The sequence below is a fragment of the Panulirus ornatus genome, chromosome 3 (genome assembly GCF_036320965.1).
Source record: "Panulirus ornatus isolate Po-2019 chromosome 3, ASM3632096v1, whole genome shotgun sequence".
Classification (NCBI taxonomy): Eukaryota; Metazoa; Arthropoda; class Malacostraca; order Decapoda; family Palinuridae; genus Panulirus; species Panulirus ornatus.
In genome coordinates, this window is record NC_092226.1 from 35,615,100 (window position 1) to 35,631,157 (window position 16,058).

The 16,058-nt window shown below is 41.5% G+C and overlaps 1 protein-coding gene and 1 long non-coding RNA gene across 3 annotated transcripts in view; both read right to left on the reverse strand.

Annotated features, from left to right (window-relative positions):
- LOC139762069 (uncharacterized) overlaps nucleotides 1–9,381 on the reverse strand; it is a 455,708-nt gene extending 446,327 nt beyond the window's left edge. Inside the window, exons 1-2 of one of the 2 annotated variants that reach the window (XM_071686826.1) lie at nucleotides 9,118–9,381; nucleotides 6,755–6,884 (exon numbers count right to left, since the gene is read on the reverse strand). The gene's annotated coding sequence lies outside the window, so the exon portion shown is untranslated. Of the gene's footprint in view, nucleotides 1–6,754; nucleotides 7,255–9,117 lie in introns of those variants that run through there. The other variant, XM_071686827.1, reaches the window with a different exon arrangement.
- Nucleotides 9,382–9,937: 556 nt separating this feature from the next.
- LOC139762121 (uncharacterized) overlaps nucleotides 9,938–16,058 on the reverse strand; it is a 45,324-nt gene continuing 39,203 nt past the window's right edge. The window contains exons 2-3 of the long non-coding RNA XR_011715681.1: nucleotides 13,577–13,706; nucleotides 9,938–11,340 (exon numbers count right to left, since the gene is read on the reverse strand). This is a non-coding gene — a long non-coding RNA (uncharacterized lncRNA). The remainder of the gene's footprint in view (nucleotides 11,341–13,576; nucleotides 13,707–16,058) is intronic.

The window sequence follows — 16,058 nt, forward strand, 5'->3', positions numbered from 1 at the left end:
CCATGGAAGCGGAAGTGAGTCACAGGGTGCAAGAGGGGCGAAGGTTCTGGGAGCATTGAAGAATGTGTGGATGGTGAGAACGTTATCTTGGAGAGCAAAAATGGGTATGTTTGAAGGAATAGTGGTTCCAACAATGTTATATGGTTGTGAGGCATGGGTTATAGATAGGGTTGTGCGGAGGAGGGTGGATGTGTTGGAAATGAGATGTTTGAGGACAATTTGTGGTGTGAGGTGGTTTGATCGAGTAAGTAATGAAAGGGTAAGAGAGATGTGTGGGAAAATAGAAAGAAAATGAGTGTGGTTGAGAGAGCAGAAGAGGGTGTATTGAAATGGTTTGGTCACATGGAGAGAATGAATGAGGAAAGACTGACAAAGAGGATATGTGTCAGAAGTGGAGGGAAGAAGAAGTGGCAGACCAAACTGGAAGTGGAAGGTTGGAATGAAAAAGATTTTGAGCGATCGGGGCATGAACTTATAGGAGTGTGAAAGGCGTGCAAGGAATAGAGTGAATTGGAACAATGTGGTATACTGGGGTAAATGTGCTGTTAATGGACTGAACCATTGCATGTAAAGCATCTGGGGTAAACCATGGAAAGTTTTGTGGGGCCTGGATGTGGAAAGGGAGCTGTGGTTTCGGTGCATTACACATGACAGGTAGAGACTGAGTGTGAACGAATGTGGCTTTTGTTGTCTTTTCCTAGTGCTACCATGTGCACACGCAGGAGGAGGGGAGTGCCATTTCATGGGTGGCAGGGTGGCGATGGGAATGGATGAAGGCAGTAAGTATGAATATATACATGTGTATATATGTATATGTCTGTGTATGTAAATGTATGTATTTGTTGAAATGTACGTATAGGTATGTATACCACACATCTCTCTCACCCTGTCATTACTTACATGATCAAACCACCTCACCACATATTGTCCTTAAACATCTCATTTACAAAACATCCAACCTCCTCTGCACAACCCTATCTATATCCCACACCTCGCATCCATATAACATTGTTGGAGCCACTATTCTTTCAAACATACCCATTTTTGCTCTATGAGATACTTTCTCGCCTTCCATACATTCTTCAACATTCCCAGAACCTTCGCCCCTTCCCCCACCAATTGACTTGTCACTCAACCCTACTGAACCTAATAACCTTGCTCTTATTCACATTTACTCTCAGCTTTTTTCTTTCACACACCTTACCAAACTCAGTCACCAGCCTCTGCAGTTTCTCACCCGAATCAGCCACCAGCGCTCTGTCATCAGCGAACAACAAATGACTCACTTCCCAAGCCCTCTCATCCACAACAGACTACATACTTGCCCCTCTCTCCAAAACTATTGCATTTACCTCCCTAACAACCCCATCCATAAACAAATTAAACAACATGGAGACATTACGCACCCCTGCCAAAAACCGACATTCACTGGGAACCAATCACTTTCCTCTCTTCCTACTCATACACATGCCGTACATCCTCAATAAAAACTTTTCAATGCTTCTAGCAACTTGCCTCCCACACCATATACTCTTTATACCTTCCATAAAGCATCTCTATCAACTCTATCATATGCCTTCTCCAGATCCATAAATGCTACATACAAATCCATTTCCTTTTCGAAGTATTTCTCACATACATTCTTCAAAGCAAACATCTGATCCACATATCCTCTACCATTTCTGAAACCACACTGCTCTTTCCCAATCTGATGTTTTGTCCATACCTTCAACCTCTCAATCAATACCCTCCCATATAATTTCCCAGGAATACTCAACAAACTAATACCTCTATAATTTGAGCACTCACCTTTATCCCCTTTGCCTTTGTACAACGGCACTATGCATGCATTCTGCCAATCCTCAGGCACTTCACCATGAACCATACATACATTGAATATCCTTACCAACCAGTCAACAACACAGTCACCCCCTTTTTAAATAAATTCCACAGCAATACCATCTGAACCTGCCGCCTTGCCGGCTTTCATCTTCTGCAAAGCTTTCACTACCTCCTCTCTGTTTACCAAACCATTCTCCCTGACCCTCTCACTTTGCACACCACCTCGACCAAAACACCCTATATCTGCCACACTATCATCAAAAACATTCAACAAACCTTCAAAATACTCACTCCATCTCCTTCTCACATCACCACTACTTATTATTACCTCCTCATTAGCCCCCTTCACTGATGTTCCCATTTGTTCTCTTGTCTTACGCACTTTATTTACCCCCTTCCAAAACATCTTTTTATTCTCCCTAAAATTTAATGACACTCTCTCACCCCAACTCCTACTTGCCCTCTTTTTCATCTCTTGCACCTTTCTCTTGACCTACTTGACTACATATTCTATAAAATAATATTTTGATTACCTGGCTCATTTTGATACTTTTTTCATCTTTCTAACTGCAGTTCTTACAAAGCATTTTGATATTTTGTGATTAGCATACCCTGGCACCGTTTGGCATTACAACAATGGAAGGTGCCATCTTTAAAATTAAAACATACCCAAAGTGAACTAACCATGGTACTATTAGCAAGAGTTAAGTACAGGTACACCACTGATTTTCCAGCACTCTTGGACCAAAGCCTTACCGGTTTAACCATTTTGCCGGACCAACCATGGTCACAATAACAATTCATCAACACACCTCTAACCCACTAATTATACATCTCCTATTTGTCTAAAGTACACCATGGACTGCTAGAAATTTAAATCAAACAAATATTAAATGTTTAAGCACCCTAAGATGGTGTCTGTCCTTATATTGTTTGAATTCTGTGGGGTCTTCTTCGTCTTCTGTTGTTAGTGTTTTCCTAGGTGTGCATCGACAAAATAATGCAGTTCTGTCTGCATCATACACCTGCTCAGAATTGAGGTGCTTGTCAGCTATGAGTTTCACAAATTCGTCCACATATTCAGCAGCTCCTTCGTGGTTTGCAGACCACTTTTCTCCACACACTTTATTCAGGGAAATTTCATGGGGCTTCTTGAATCTTTGAGGTCATTTTTTACAATAGTCACGCTCACGTTGTAATTTAAGTTCTTTATGGAACAACTTTGGAGTCGAAACCATTCCATCATCACTCGATCGTGCTCAATACTCTTACCATCTTTCACAATTTTTCTAATCGTCATTTGCTTCTTAAAATTGCTGTTGGCAAAAAATTTCAATATTTTCTCCCTTTGCTTCTTTATATCATAAACAGTTGATGAACCAATACTGTAGATGTCACACAGCTTATGCACTAAAACACCATGGTCCATTTTTTCAACGGTTCTGCTTTTTCTTGGATCAATATGGACTGGTGTTTATGTCTGACACCACGACTGATACTCTCATATGTCTTAGAAGCCATAGCTAGGGTTAAATTCAAGCAAAACAAGCTAAGAATCTCACAGAAGTGCGATATCACCACCAACAATTGCAATGTAAAGAAGGTAAATATGCACACCCTACACACAAAGCAATCTGTGGCTGCACGGTAAACTAGTCTGGTGGCCATGGTAATTTCAAGTCTCTCATGTAATTTTGTCTGGACTAAAGGAGGTGCCGCACCATCAGTTGCTGGAAATTCGCTGGTGTTCCTGTATACACTACACAATCAGTAGGATAAAAATTCAACAAGAGTGCTTAAGGAAACTAAGGAATATGAAAAATTAACATTACCACAAATACAAGTTACACTTTAAAATTAGAATAACAAACTATATATCATTTTAGTGATGTCTATTCCTTACACATTAAACTTCAAAATCTTGTCTTTCTGTATTCTCAAATACAAAGTGGTGTGTCTAACATCACACCCTTCCGAATGTTTTGTAACAACTAGTCCATGATTTAGTAACTTTGGAAATTTTGCTTTCAGCTGGATAGATAACACATTCCTCTTACCCTTAATTGCACCACCTGATTTTCTAATGCATCTGGGGTAAACCATGTAAAGTTTTGTGGGGCCTGGATGTGGAAAGGGAGCTGTGGTTTGGGCGCATTACACATGACAGCTAGAGACTGAGTGTGAACAAATGTGGCCTTTTTTGTTTTTTCCTAGCATTACCTGAGGTGGGGGATGCTTCTTTGTGTGTGGCAGGGTGGCGATGGGAATGGGTGAAGGCAGCAAGTATGAATGTGTACATGGGTATATATGTCTGTGTATGTATATGCGTGTATACACTGAAATGTATAGGTGCGTATATTTGCGTGTTTGGCATTTATGTATATATATGTGTATGTGGGTGGGTTGGACCATTCCTTCATCTGTTTCCTTGCGCTACCTCGCTAACATGAGACAGTAATTAAAAAACTTTCAGTTGGATACACAGAATATTCCTCTTCCTCTTAACTGCACCAACTGATTTTACAACACTTTTCTAAAGGATACATCTCATTTGATATGAAGTTTTGACTTCTATCAATGCTTATCCTGGCACTTAAAAATCTTTATGCTGCTACTCTTACCACAATCATCAACATTGAAGAGATGCTGAATAACACTTCTCAGCAAATATTCATAAATAGTGCAGTATATAAATGAAAACAGTCAAGACACACATATGGTCACTGGTAGCTCACAAGGATTGCAAACACTGATTAAGTCAAACTTGGCATACAGGCTACCACAGCAGCAGCATTCAAAGCGGCATTCAATCCGGTGGCTTATATATTCATGTACCTTGAAACATGGGTAAGAACCCATGGTTTTTATGTACTATGGGTATTTTTGTTAATCAACATTCACATAAAGTGACATCCAACCACATCTGAAAACAAAAATTCAATAAACATACCACATAAAAATATTTTCTGTCACACTTGTAATGTAATATACCTTCTTATCCATATAAAGGAGATGGAGTGAGTATTTTGAGGGTTTGTTGAATGTGTTTGATGATAGAGTGGCAGATATAGGGTGTTTTGGTCGAGGTGGTGTGCAAAGTGAGAGGGTTAGGGAAAATGATTTGGTAAACAGAGAAGAGGTAGTAAAAGCTTTGCGGAAGATGAAAGCCGGCAAGGCAGCAGGTTTGGATGGTATTGCAGTGGAATTTATTAAAAAAGGGGGTGACTGTATTGTTGACTGGTTGGTAAGGTTATTTAATGTATGTATGACTCATGGTGAGGTGCCTGAGGATTGGCGGAATGCGTGCATAGTGCCATTATACAAAGGCAAAGGGGATAAGAGTGAGTGCTCAAATTACAGAGGTATAAGTTTGTTGAGTATTCCTGGTAAATTATATGGGAGGATATTGATTGAGAGGGTGAAGGCATGTACAGAGCATCAGATTGGGGAAGAGCAGTGTGGTTTCAGAAGTGGTAGAGGATGTGTGGATCAGGTGTTTGCTTTGAAGAATGTATGTGAGAAATACTTAGAAAAGCAAATGGATTTGTATGTAGCATTTATGGATCTGGAGAAGGCATATGATAGAGTTGATAGAGATGCTCTGTGGAAGGTATTAAGAATATATGGTGTGGGAGGCAAGTTGTTAGAAGCAGTGAAAAGTTTTTATCGAGGATGTAAGGCATGTGTACGTGTAGGAAGAGAGGAAAGTGATTGGTTCTCAGTGAATGTAGGTTTGCGGCAGGGGTGTGTGATGTCCCCATGGTTGTTTAATTTGTTTATGGATGGGGTTGTTAGGGAGGTGAATGCAGGAGTTTTGGAAAGAGGGGCAAGTATGAAGTCTGTTGGGGATGAGAGAGCTTGGGAAGTGAGTCAGTTGTTGTTCGCTGATGATACAGCGCTGGTGGCTGATTCATGTGAGAAACTGCAGAAGCTGGTGACTGAGTTTGGTAAAGTGTGTGAAAGAAGAAAGTTAAGAGTAAATGTGAATAAGAGCAAGGTTATTAGGTACAGTAGGGTTGAGGGTCAAGTCAATTGGGAGGTGAGTTTGAATGGAGAAAAACTGGAGGAAGTGAAGTGTTTTAGATATCTGGGAGTGGATCTGGCAGCGGATGGAACCATGGAAGCGGAAGTGGATCATAGGGTGGGGGAGGGGGCGAAAATTCTGGGAGCCTTGAAGAATGTGTGGAAGTCGAGAACATTATCTCGGAAAGCAAAAATGGGTATGTTTGAAGGAATAGTGGTTCCAACAATGTTGTATGGTTGCGAGGCGTGGGCTATGGATAGAGCTGTGCGCAGGAGGATGGATGTGCTGGAAATGAGATGTTTGAGGACAATGTGTGGTGTGAGGTGGTTTGATCGAGTAAGTAACGTAAGGGTAAGAGAGATGTGTGGAAATTAAAAAGAGCGTGGTTGAGAGAGCAGAAGAGGGTGTTTTGAGATGGTTCGGGCACATGGAGAGAATGAGTGAGGAAAGATTGACCAAGAGAATATATGTGTCGGAGGTGGAGGGAACGAGGAGAAGAGGGAGACCAAATTGGAGGTGGAAAGATGGAGTGAAAAAGATTTTGTGTGATCGGGGCCTGAACATGCAGGAGGGTGAAAGGAGGGCAAGGAATAGAGTGAATTGGAGCGATGTGGTATACCGGGGTTGATGCGCTGTCAGTGGATTGAATCAAGGCATGTGAAGCATCTGGGGTAAACCATGGAAAGCTGTGTAGGTATGTATATTTGCGTGTGTGGACGTATGTGTATACATGTGTATGGGGGTGGGTTGGGCCATTTCTTTCGTCGGTTTCCTTGCGCTACCTCGCAAACGCAGGAGACAGCGACAAAAAAAAAAAAAAAAAAAAAAAAAAAAAAAAAAAAATCCATATAAACAAAATATTTCTCTCAATCTTGTATTTCAACATACCCTCTTATACATGTAATCCTGGCCACAGACTTCTGTGATGGTTTTATAGTAGTTCATGTACCATCACTCCGAATCTCTGCCTCCTCCTGATGAAGATTCACAAACTCTGCATCCATAGCTACCAAATCACCTACAACAAAAAGTGATGGGTTCAACTTGTGGGAAGTATATTCATGGAAGTAAAAGGGACAGTAGTACTATATGTCAAAATAACTGAACTGTAAATGATTTGTTTTACTCGATATTGTAAATTCTAAGTTCTTTTCAAATGTAAATAAACATCCACATACCACTCATAAATTTTTTTTAAGTCCACACAGATGACATAAAGATTTAAAGTTTTGAAAAAAGATTATATAAAACGAGAATGATGATCATATAAAAGCTCCACATGTATCCACTGCGGATTCTGATAATATCATACAAGAAAAATATGAACTATATCACAGACTCATGGTGAGGTGCCTGAGGATTGGCGGAATGCGTGCATAGTGCCATTATACAAAGGCAAAGGGGATAAGAGTGAGTGCTCAAATTACAGAGGTATAAGTTTGTTGAGTATTCCTGGTAAATTTTATCCCTGGGGATAGGGGATTAAGAATACTTCCCACGTATTCCCTGCGTGTCGTAGAAGGCGACTAAAAGGGGAGGGAGCGGGGGGCTGGAAATCCTCCCCTCTCGGTTTTTTTTTTTTTCAATTTTCCAAAAGAAGGAACAGAGAATTGGGCCAGGTGAGGGTATTCCCTCAGAGGCCCAGTCCTCTGTTCTTAATGCTACCTCGCTAATGCGGGAAATGGCGAATAGTTTGAAAGAAAGAAAGAAAGAAAAGTTTGTTGAGTATTCCTGGTAAATTATATGGGAGGATATTGATTGAGAGGGTGAAGGCATGTACAGAGCATCAGATTGGGGAAGAGCAGTGTGGTTTCAGAAGTGGTAGAGGATGTGTGGATCAGGTGTTTGCTTTGAAGAATGTATGTGAGAAATACTTAGAAAAGCAAATGGATTTGTATGTAGCATTTATGGATCTGGAGAAGGCATATGATAGAGTTGATAGAGATGCTCTGTGGAAGGTATTAAGAATATATGGTGTGGGAGGCAAGTTGTTAGAAGCAGTGAAAAGTTTTTATCGAGGATGTAAGGCATGTGTACGTGTAGGAAGAGAGGAAAGTGATTGGTTCTCAGTGAATGTAGGTTTGCGGCAGGGGTGTGTGATGTCCCCATGGTTGTTTAATTTGTTTATGGATGGGGTTGTTAGGGAGGTGAATGCAAGAGTTTTGGAAAGAGGGGCAAGTATGAAGTCTGTTGGGGATGAGAGAGCTTGGGAAGTGAGTCAGTTGTTGTTCGCTGATGATACAGCGCTGGTGGCTGATTCATGTGAGAAACTGCAGAAGCTGGTGCTGAGTTTGGTAAAGTGTGTGAAAGAAGAAAGTTAAGAGTAAATGTGAATAAGAGCAAGGTTATTAGGTACAGTAGGGTTGAGGGTCAAGTCAATTGGGAGGTGAGTTTGAATGGAGAAAAACTGGAGGAAGTGAAGTGTTTTAGATATCTGGGAGTGGATCTGGCAGCGGATGGAACCATGGAAGCGGAAGTGGATCATAGGGTGGGGGAGGGGGCGAAAATTCTGGGAGCCTTGAAGAATGTGTGGAAGTCGAGAACATTATCTCGGAAAGCAAAAATGGGTATGTTTGAAGGAATAGTGGTTCCAACAATGTTGTATGGTTGCGAGGCGTGGGCTATGGATAGAGTTGTGCGCAGGAGGATGGATGTGCTGGAAATGAGATGTTTGAGGACAATGTGTGGTGTGAGGTGGTTTGATCGAGTAAGTAACGTAAGGGTAAGAGAGATGTGTGGAAATAAAAAGAGCGTGGTTGAGAGAGCAGAAGAGGGTGTTTTGAGATGGTTTGGGCACATGGAGAGAATGAGTGAGGAAAGATTGACCAAGAGAATATATGTGTCGGAGGTGGAGGGAACGAGGAGAAGAGGGAGACCAAATTGGAGGTGGAAAGATGGAGTGAAAAAGATTTTGTGTGATCGGGGCCTGAACATGCAGGAGGGTGAAAGGAGGGCAAGGAATAGAGTGAATTGGAGCGATGTGGTATACCGGGGTTGATGCGCTGTCAGTGGATTGAATCAAGGCATGTGAAGCATCTGGGGTAAACCATGGAAAGCTGTGTAGGTATGTATATTTGCGTGTGTGGACGTATGTGTATACATGTGTATGGGGGTGGGTTGGGCCATTTCTTTCGTCGGTTTCCTTGCGCTACCTCGCAAATGCGGGAGACAGCGACAAAAAAAAAAAAAAAAAAAAAAAAAAAAAATCCATATAAACAAAATATTTCTCTCAATCTTGTATTTCAACATACCCTCTTATACATGTAATCCTGGCCACAGACTTCTGTGATGGTTTTATAGTAGTTCGTGTACCATCACTCCGAATCTCTGCCTCCTCCTGATGAAGATTCACAAACTCTGCATCCATAGCTACCAAATCACCTACAACAAAAAGTGATGGGTTCAACTTGTGGGAAGTATATTCATGGAAGTAAAAGGGACAGTAGTACTATATGTCAAAATAACTGAACTGTAAATGATTTGTTTTACTCGATATTGTAAATTCTAAGTTCTTTTCAAATGTAAATAAACATCCACACACCACTCATAAATTTTTTTTAAGTCCACACAGATGACATAAAGATTTAAAGTTTTGAAAAAAGATTCATATAAAACGAGAATGATGATCATATAAAAGCTCCACATGTATCCACTGCGGATTCTGATAATATCATACAAGAAAAATATGAACTATATCACAGACTCATGGTGAGGTGCCTGAGGATTGGCGGAATGCGTGCATAGTGCCATTATACAAAGGCAAAGGGGATAAGAGTGAGTGCTCAAATTACAGAGGTATAAGTTTGTTGAGTATTCCTGGTAAATTATATGGGAGGATATTGATTGAGAGGGTGAAGGCATGTACAGAGCATCAGATTGGGGAAGAGCAGTGTGGTTTCAGAAGTGGTAGAGGATGTGTGGATCAGGTGTTTGCTTTGAAGAATGTATGTGAGAAATACTTAGAAAAGCAAATGGATTTGTATGTAGCATTTATGGATCTGGAGAAGGCATATGATAGAGTTGATAGAGATGCTCTGTGGAAGGTATTAAGAATATATGGTGTGGGAGGCAAGTTGTTAGAAGCAGTGAAAAGTTTTTATCGAGGATGTAAGGCATGTGTACGTGTAGGAAGAGAGGAAAGTGATTGGTTCTCAGTGAATGTAGGTTTGCGGCAGGGGTGTGTGATGTCCCCATGGTTGTTTAATTTGTTTATGGATGGGGTTGTTAGGGAGGTGAATGCAGGAGTTTTGGAAAGAGGGGCAAGTATGAAGTCTGTTGGGGATGAGAGAGCTTGGGAAGTGAGTCAGTTGTTGTTCGCTGATGATACAGCGCTGGTGGCTGATTCATGTGAGAAACTGCAGAAGCTGGTGACTGAGTTTGGTAAAGTGTGTGAAAGAAGAAAGTTAAGAGTAAATGTGAATAAGAGCAAGGTTATTAGGTACAGTAGGGTTGAGGGTCAAGTCAATTGGGAGGTGAGTTTGAATGGAGAAAAACTGGAGGAAGTGAAGTGTTTTAGATATCTGGGAGTGGATCTGGCAGCGGATGGAACCATGGAAGCGGAAGTGGATCATAGGGTGGGGGAGGGGGCGAAAATTCTGGGAGCCTTGAAGAATGTGTGGAAGTCGAGAACATTATCTCGGAAAGCAAAAATGGGTATGTTTGAAGGAATAGTGGTTCCAACAATGTTGTATGGTTGCGAGGCGTGGGCTATGGATAGAGCTGTGCGCAGGAGGATGGATGTGCTGGAAATGAGATGTTTGAGGACAATGTGTGGTGTGAGGTGGTTTGATCGAGTAAGTAACGTAAGGGTAAGAGAGATGTGTGGAAATAAAAAGAGCGTGGTTGAGAGAGCAGAAGAGGGTGTTTTGAGATGGTTCGGGCACATGGAGAGAATGAGTGAGGAAAGATTGACCAAGAGAATATATGTGTCGGAGGTGGAGGGAACGACGAGAAGAGGGAGACCAAATTGGAGGTGGAAAGATGGAGTGAAAAAGATTTTGTGTGATCGGGGCCTGAACATGCAGGAGGGTGAAAGGAGGGCAAGGAATAGAGTGAATTGGAGCGATGTGGTATACCGGGGTTGATGCGCTGTCAGTGGATTGAATCAAGGCATGTGAAGCATCTGGGGTAAACCATGGAAAGCTGTGTAGGTATGTATATTTGCGTGTGTGGACGTATGTGTATACATGTGTATGGGGGTGGGTTGGGCCATTTCTTTCGTCTGTTTCCTTGCGCTACCTCGCAAACGCGGGAGACAGCGACAAAAAAAAAAAAAAAAAAAAAAAAAAAAAAAAAAAAATCCATATAAACAAAATATTTCTCTCAATCTTGTATTTCAACATACCCTCTTATACATGTAATCCTGGCCACAGACTTCTGTGATGGTTTTATAGTAGTTCATGTACCATCACTCTGAATCTCTGCCTCCTCCTGATGAAGATTCACAAACTCTGCATCCATAGCTACCAAATCACCTACAACAAAAAGTGATGGGTTCAACTTGTGGGAAGTATATTCATGGAAGTAAAAGGGACAGTAGTACTATATGTCAAAATAACTGAACTGTAAATGATTTGTTTTACTCGATATTGTAAATTCTAAGTTCTTTTCAAATGTAAATAAACATCCACATACCACTCATAAATTTTTTTTAAGTCCACACAGATGACATAAAGATTTAAAGTTTTGAAAAAAGATTATATAAAACGAGAATGATGATCATATAAAAGCTCCACATGTATCCACTGCGGATTCTGATAATATCATACAAGAAAAATATGAACTATATCACAGACTCATGGTGAGGTGCCTGAGGATTGGCGGAATGCGTGCATAGTGCCATTATACAAAGGCAAAGGGGATAAGAGTGAGTGCTCAAATTACAGAGGTATAAGTTTGTTGAGTATTCCTGGTAAATTTTATCCCTGGGGATAGGGGATTAAGAATACTTCCCACGTATTCCCTGCGTGTCGTAGAAGGCGACTAAAAGGGGAGGGAGCGGGGGGCTGGAAATCCTCCCCTCTCGGTTTTTTTTTTTTTTCAATTTTCCAAAAGAAGGAACAGAGAATTGGGCCAGGTGAGGGTATTCCCTCAGAGGCCCAGTCCTCTGTTCTTAATGCTACCTCGCTAATGCGGGAAATGGCGAATAGTTTGAAAGAAAGAAAGAAAGAAAAGTTTGTTGAGTATTCCTGGTAAATTATATGGGAGGATATTGATTGAGAGGGTGAAGGCATGTACAGAGCATCAGATTGGGGAAGAGCAGTGTGGTTTCAGAAGTGGTAGAGGATGTGTGGATCAGGTGTTTGCTTTGAAGAATGTATGTGAGAAATACTTAGAAAAGCAAATGGATTTGTATGTAGCATTTATGGATCTGGAGAAGGCATATGATAGAGTTGATAGAGATGCTCTGTGGAAGGTATTAAGAATATATGGTGTGGGAGGCAAGTTGTTAGAAGCAGTGAAAAGTTTTTATCGAGGATGTAAGGCATGTGTACGTGTAGGAAGAGAGGAAAGTGATTGGTTCTCAGTGAATGTAGGTTTGCGGCAGGGGTGTGTGATGTCCCCATGGTTGTTTAATTTGTTTATGGATGGGGTTGTTAGGGAGGTGAATGCAAGAGTTTTGGAAAGAGGGGCAAGTATGAAGTCTGTTGGGGATGAGAGAGCTTGGGAAGTGAGTCAGTTGTTGTTCGCTGATGATACAGCGCTGGTGGCTGATTCATGTGAGAAACTGCAGAAGCTGGTGACTGAGTTTGGTAAAGTGTGTGAAAGAAGAAAGTTAAGAGTAAATGTGAATAAGAGCAAGGTTATTAGGTACAGTAGGGTTGAGGGTCAAGTCAATTGGGAGGTGAGTTTGAATGGAGAAAAACTGGAGGAAGTGAAGTGTTTTAGATATCTGGGAGTGGATCTGGCAGCGGATGGAACCATGGAAGCGGAAGTGGATCATAGGGTGGGGGAGGGGGCGAAAATTCTGGGAGCCTTGAAGAATGTGTGGAAGTCGAGAACATTATCTCGGAAAGCAAAAATGGGTATGTTTGAAGGAATAGTGGTTCCAACAATGTTGTATGGTTGCGAGGCGTGGGCTATGGATAGAGTTGTGCGCAGGAGGATGGATGTGCTGGAAATGAGATGTTTGAGGACAATGTGTGGTGTGAGGTGGTTTGATCGAGTAAGTAACGTAAGGGTAAGAGAGATGTGTGGAAATAAAAAGAGCGTGGTTGAGAGAGCAGAAGAGGGTGTTTTGAGATGGTTCGGGCACATGGAGAGAATGAGTGAGGAAAGATTGACCAAGAGAATATATGTGTCGGAGGTGGAGGGAACGAGGAGAAGAGGGAGACCAAATTGGAGGTGGAAAGATGGAGTGAAAAAGATTTTGTGTGATCGGGGCCTGAACATGCAGGAGGGTGAAAGGAGGGCAAGGAATAGAGTGAATTGGAGCGATGTGGTATACCGGGGTTGATGCGCTGTCAGTGGATTGAATCAAGGCATGTGAAGCATCTGGGGTAAACCATGGAAAGCTGTGTAGGTATGTATATTTGCGTGTGTGGACGTATGTGTATACATGTGTATGGGGGTGGGTTGGGCCATTTCTTTCGTCTGTTTCCTTGCGCTACCTCGCAAATGCGGGAGACAGCGACAAAAAAAAAAAAAAAAAAAAAAAAAAAAAAATCCATATAAACAAAATATTTCTCTCAATCTTGTATTTCAACATACCCTCTTATACATGTAATCCTGGCCACAGACTTCTGTGATGGTTTTATAGTAGTTCGTGTACCATCACTCCGAATCTCTGCCTCCTCCTGATGAAGATTCACAAACTCTGCATCCATAGCTACCAAATCACCTACAACAAAAAGTGATGGGTTCAACTTGTGGGAAGTATATTCATGGAAGTAAAAGGGACAGTAGTACTATATGTCAAAATAACTGAACTGTAAATGATTTGTTTTACTCGATATTGTAAATTCTAAGTTCTTTTCAAATGTAAATAAACATCCACACACCACTCATAAATTTTTTTTAAGTCCACACAGATGACATAAAGATTTAAAGTTTTGAAAAAAGATTATATAAAACGAGAATGATGATCATATAAAAGCTCCACATGTATCCACTGCGGATTCTGATAATATCATACAAGAAAAATATGAACTATACCACAGACTCATGGTGAGGTGCCTTGAGGATTGGCGGAATGCGTGCATAGTGCCATTGTACAAAGGCAAAGGGGATAAGAGTGAGTGCTCAAATTACAGAGGTATAAGTTTGTTGAGTATTCCTGGTAAATTATATGGGAGGGTATTGATTGAGAGGGTGAAGGCATGCACAGAGCATCAGATTGGGGAAGAGCAGTGTGGTTTCAGAAGTGGTAGAGGATGTGTGGATCTGGTGTTTGCTTTGAAGAATGTATGTGAGAAATACTTAGAAAAGCAAATGGATTTGTATGTAGCATTTATGGATCTGGAGAAGGCATATGATAGAGTTGATAGAGATGCTCTGTGGAAGGTATTAAGAATATATGGTGTGGGAGGAAAGTTGTTAGAAGCAGTGAAAAGTTTTTATCGAGGATGTAAGGCATGTGTACGTGTAGGAAGAGAGGAAAGTGATTGGTTCTCAGTGAATGTAGGTTTGCGGCAGGGGTGTGTGATGTCTCCATGGTTGTTTAATTTGTTTATGGATGGGGTTGTTAGGGAGGTAAATGCAAGAGTTTTGGAAAGAGGGGCAAGTATGAAGTCTGTTGGGGATGAGAGAGCTTGGGAAGTGAGTCAGTTGTTGTTCGCTGATGATACAGCGCTGGTGGCTGATTCATGTGAGAAACTGCAGAAGCTGGTGACTGAGTTTGGTAAAGTGTGTGGAAGAAGAAAGTTAAGAGTAAATGTGAATAAGAGCAAGGCTATTAGGTACAGTAGGGTTGAGGGTCAAGTCAATTGGGAGGCGAGTTTGAATGGAGAAAAACTGGAGGAAGTGAAGTGTTTTAGATATCTGGGAGTGGATCTGGCAGAGGATGGAACCATGGAAGCGGAAGTGGATCATAGGGTGGGGGAGGGGGCGAAAATTCTGGGAGCCTTGAAGAATGTGTGGAAGTCGAGAACATTATCTCGGAAAGCAAAAATGGGTATGTTTGAAGGAATAGTGGTTCCAACAATGTTGTATGGTTGCGAGGCGTGGGCTATGGATAGAGTTGTGCGCAGGAGGATGGATGTGCTGGAAATGAGATGTTTGAGGACAATGTGTGGTGTGAGGTGGTTTGATCGAGTGAGTAACGTAAGGGTAAGAGAGATGTGTGGAAATAAAAAGAGCGTGGTTGAGAGAGCAGAAGAGGGTGTTTTGAAGTGGTTTGGGCACATGGAGAGGATGAGTGAGGAAAGATTGACCAAGAGGATATATGTGTCGGAGGTGGAGGGAGCAAGGAGAAGAGGGAGACCAAATTGGAGGTGGAAAGATGGAGTGAAAAAGATTTTGTGTGATCGGGGCCTGAACATGAAGGAGGGTGAAAGGAGGGCAAGGAATAGAGTGAATTGGAGCGATGTGGTATACCGGGGTTGACGTGCTGTCAGTGGATTGAATCAAGGCATGTGAAGCGTCTGGGGTAAACCATGGAAAGCTGTGTAGGTATGTGTATTTGCGTGTGTGGACGTGTGTATATGCATGTGTATGGGGGGGGGGGTTGGGCCATTTCTTTCGTCTGTTTCCTTGCGCTACCTCGCAAACGCGGGAGACAGCGACAAAGTAAAAAAAAAAAAAAAAAAAAAAAAAAAAAAAAAAAAAATCACAGATCTTACTGAGGAACAACCCATATGCCATATATCATGACCATGTACCAAAAGAGTATGTCTCTGAACTTGCTCCTGGGCTTGCTTGTCTGTTCAGTTTCTGAAAACCAGAGTTTTTCCTGCTTCCTGAAAGCATGCATTGGTGCATCCCATCCCTACAAAAGACAACCATTCTAACCCCAGCAACTATCATCCTGTTGCTTTGACTTCTATCATTTCCAAAGTCTTTGTTTCCTTCCTCAACTTCCTCCTTAGACAAACTCTTCCAAACCACATCAGTCACCCAAGCACCAAAATCATCTTAAACATCAAAATAGTAAAGTGGAAAAGCTGTCTCTCATGAAATGAAAGATCACCTTATAAGAATCATAAAACAAACAAGAAATTTTTTTATTCTTTTTTAATGTCAGAGTCTCCAGTTA